Source organism: Spinacia oleracea, chromosome 6 (assembly GCF_020520425.1).
Source record: "Spinacia oleracea cultivar Varoflay chromosome 6, BTI_SOV_V1, whole genome shotgun sequence".
Taxonomy (NCBI): Eukaryota; Viridiplantae; Streptophyta; class Magnoliopsida; order Caryophyllales; family Amaranthaceae; genus Spinacia; species Spinacia oleracea.
In genome coordinates, this window is record NC_079492.1 from 132,934,643 (window position 1) to 132,938,970 (window position 4,328).

The 4,328-nt window shown below is 33.1% G+C and overlaps 1 long non-coding RNA gene across 5 annotated transcripts; it reads left to right on the forward strand.

Annotated features, from left to right (window-relative positions):
- Window positions 1-258: 258 nt before the first annotated feature.
- LOC130462661 (uncharacterized) lies at window positions 259-4,043 on the forward strand. Of its 5 annotated transcripts, XR_008923289.1 has the most exons (6): window positions 269-706; window positions 919-960; window positions 2,345-2,570; window positions 3,094-3,207; window positions 3,299-3,486; window positions 3,682-4,043. It is a non-coding gene; the product is annotated as an uncharacterized lncRNA (long non-coding RNA). The 5 variants fall into 5 exon arrangements; XR_008923286.1 differs by having other exon boundaries at window positions 259-706; window positions 919-2,570; XR_008923288.1 differs by having other exon boundaries at window positions 270-960.
- The last annotated feature ends 285 nt before the right edge of the window (window positions 4,044-4,328 follow it).

A 4,328-nucleotide genomic window follows, 5' to 3' on the forward strand; every position in this document is an offset into this window, starting at 1 on the left:
CTTGAACCTTGGTTGCACATTCCCAGAATCACTATGCCATGTGATCAGTGCATAACTCCCAGGGTTACACTACACCAAAATAAGCAATTAACAACACCTCGTTGATAGCGTTTTTTAATAAACGCTGTCATTAATATCAATAACACCTAATTAATAGCGTTTATGAAAAAACGCTGTCGTTATGACCAAATAACAACGTTTAAATGTTGCAATACACTTTGATAATACAGCGTTTACTCTTAAAGTGCTGCCAAAACATCCGGAAATTCTTTACACTTAAATAAAAAAAATCAACTAAAAAAAAGTAGAAAACCCTGAACGGTTTTCCCTCTTACCCCTTCGAAATACTGCAGTTCTTCGTTCCCATTTGCTTAAAAGATCGACTAAAATTTCCAATCCCAAATTGACCTCAATCCCAATCCTAATCCCTCAATCCCAATTTCTACCGGAAACAAACAATCATTTGCGATTTGGAGGTCGGTAAAGTTTTCATTCCCAATCCCTGAATCCCAGTTCTACGGAATCCCAAATTTCAACAATCCAAATATTTTCGAGCAAATTCCTTCAATTCGAAATTTATCCAAGTTATTTGCGATTTGGCTTATTCTCCGACAAGCCTTTATCGACGGTTGTGATGAAATCAGCCAGGCCTACTTCTTCTTCTTCTTAATTTGTGATGAAACCTACTATGAATTACGATTTTTAAGTGAGTATGCATGTCTTTTTAATTTTCAATTTAATTGCGTTTTACAGGTTTATCAATTGAGATTTGCAAGTTTGCACATGTGAATTGTTGTTTATTTAAGATCTGTTATTGAATTTGATGTTTTTCCGAAATTTAGTGATTCTGATAAGTTTAATTCCATAATTTTAGGTGAAGATATGACTTGATTTAGTGAATTTTTATCGATCTTTTAGGTTTTAATTGGATGTCTTCCAAGAGGATCTTCCTGAATGCCGGTATAATTTGATTCTAATATTGTTGAATTGCGTTATTATTGATATTCTGAATTAGATTATGATTTTATATACATCCTTTGTTTGGTTAAATTTTTCAATAGATACGTTCCTGCATTGCTGAGGATTTTCCGATATATAATGACTAAATTTATAATAAATTACTTTTCTGGTGTTCTCCACCTTAAGGTTTAGTGAAGTATGAACTCGTATTTGTTGCTTAGAGAGATTGGGTGGTTTGGTTTTGGTGTAGCTTTAATGCTATTAACTAGTTTACCACGCACCATTTGATGCTCCGAAAATTGCATCTAATGTTTAAAATTGAGTCTGATGGTTGCCAATATATACAGACTATCCTGATGGTGTATCACACTCGATGTATGATTTTCACTAACAAGTAGAGTGTTAATCCAATACATTTCAAAACACCAACGTCTTTCCAATTCACCAAATATTTTCCAAGTTCTAATTACCCAATCTTTTTACCTTCTATGCAGCTGATATATATACTCGCATCTCACATATAGTCCTTGAGTTTTAAAGCTCTTTTCTTGTTGGTTGTTGCATACTTCGATGGTTATACAATTACAAAGCAGTTGCTAGTTCATAGAGAACTTAAAAAATATAGGACAAAAAGTGCTTGTGTATTAGATATTCAATTTGGAGGTTTCTCTCCTTGTTTGATTAATAAAAAACTTGTTGAATGCGTTCTTCATGGTGCATGGTGAACTCTTGTGAGTTTATGATTGTGTCCTGTATTTCTCTTCTTGTGTAGGGGAAAAAGTTGCATCTAGTGTTTCTTTACTCTAGTTAGCTAAAGAAAAAGGGAAGGGGAAATTGATGATAAACTGATTATTATTTTCTGGATATTGGTTTGAAAATATCTGCTGTGAGATTGGAGTTCACTATTAGAATTTTGTTATATAACGACAAACAAATAACTACCACCTGTAAGTCTGTAACACCTGTAACTTTTAGCATTATTAACACATTTTTAACAAGTAACAGCAATAATCTTCTTTTGTCGTTTAACTTATGTAATCAGTATTAGTTAGAGAAAAAGATAACTAATGAAACCGTTGTTTATAGAAAATAGTCGTGCGGGTAATTATTGATTTTAATTCTAATTTGAAGTATAAGAAATTTAGTGAAAACTGAATGAATGCAGATATACAATGACTCCAAGTTATACCCAGGTGTTTCATTCGTCTATAAGCCGAAAGGCTTCCATTTCCTCTCAATCTATTGTGTTTCTCCCCAAATTGAGTCAAAACCTTATGAATCAATGCAGACATGGTGAAATAAAAGTATTTTGGAGTTAAATATTAAACTATTAAATTTCTAAAGTTGTTTATAGTTGATGCTGTGAGATTTGAGTTGTTTTTAGTGGGCATGGAAGCTACCACTTCATAACTGGATCAAGTGCTTCACGCTGCAATCAACACTCTGCTGTTTAACTATGGTTTTCTGGACGAGACATTTTGGTTCGGGTTTACTGCGTTATGGACTTGTGGTCATCTGGTGTTAGCCATCGTTGCCACCAAAAGATTTGGCCAAATGTAAAATTATGTGTCTACTGAGCAAGGCAAGATGATATTCTAACAGAGTAACAGGTATTCTGTACTTGCTAAATATTTTATGAAATTATGTTGTAATCAACAAAGAAAAATTGAAGAAAATGTATTGCCTCTATTGTTTAATCATTATGATGCTTATGTCAACACCAAAAACTATGCTACTGGTGGCCTAATTTGAAGTTAATGGATTTTATAGGTTTGATTTATTCTAAAATCAGAACCCCTGTTATGTATTATGACTGGGCTATTTGAATGTAGCATTACAAAAGGGTTATGTACTTTACTGAGTGATTCATCTGCCAACTGATTAGGATGATAAGCCTTTGTGTATTATGAGCTTTTACTCGCAGTTTATTATGCGCGTTTTCTGATCTCTGTCTCATTTCTATATCGAGTAAGACTTGGTGATCTAATTTGATATGGAGTATATAAGGCTTTAATAGTGTGGTAAAACAACATAAAGTACATCTTTCAAAACAATAAAATAACTAAAATTCTAGTAGAGTGCTTTGATTTTCATGTTCCTTAACTTGAAATAATATGATTATTCCAAAACCAGAATGGTAGTGCATAGAATTGGGAGGTTGCTGAACTAATCGAGTCACAAAACATGGGGACATTGGAGGACAGAAGAGTCATAAGGTTTGTCTTCTATGCACCGTGGTGTCACCAGGTTGGATACTCATTATCTCTTGCTTCCAATTGCTTTAGTTTTAATTGAGCCGAATATAGATTATGATAACTGATTGTTTTTGTTTGGACAGAAAATGGAAAGTTCATACCTAAAGCTGGATGATTAATATGGGCTGGAAGTGGTGTCAAGTTAGGAAAGTTCAGGGCAGATCGTGATCAGAAGGCATTTTCTAAGAGTGAATTGCAGCTGAGAAGATGACCAGAAAATAGGATGTCAATTCACTCTAGGCTTTCGTCCTTGTTCTAAGATGATGACCAGGTTAGTAGTCAGCAGATTATGTATTTGCTAGTTCAACATTTGGGTAATCAGAAAGAAAATACCTCAATCCCATACTTGTCTTTCCCATACTTGATCTTTCGAATAATTGTTGGCTACTTCAGATATAAATGTAATAGCTTTGTGTATTTTTTTAAAAAACTGATTATTAATTGACCTTTTTTTTTAATTTCATAGTGCTCTCGAGCCTCTCGGCAAAATGGCATTGATTTTGGATTGTATGGCACTGGATTCAGGAAAGGAGATCATGATTACAAGCATACCCATATTCATGAATATGTATAGGTTCAAATAATGGTGTAATGATCAAGGCCAATTGAGGACTCACAGGGCGTGTCATGTTTTTCTTTTGTGCTTTATGTGTAGTATTTTTTTCCCAATTTGTGACAAATGAATATTGTACGTGGTTAAAAGATATGAGATGTTTGTTTGATGTAATTGAGCTATGAAATGGTTTTTGTTGTTTATACAGAATTGTAATTGGGATATGAATATTGTATTATTATTATTATTATTAGATATTTATTTCAAATTGCAAATGTTTGTATTAATTGTTAAACAAAAAATTAAATCAATAACTAGTCTCTTATAAAATCATTACATTGGTGTTTCTTATACTAAATAAGTCACTAATTTGGAGTCGCAATGCCTCCTCCCTTGCATTGAGTATCTACAGCGCTTATATATTGAATGCTGCTAAATAAGGTAACATTAACAACGCTTATTAAAAGCTCTATGATTCTTTTAATAGCGCCTATAATTAACAGCGCTTAATAAGCGCTGTAATTTATTGAAAAAAGCGCTATTGAAAGGTTATTATGGTG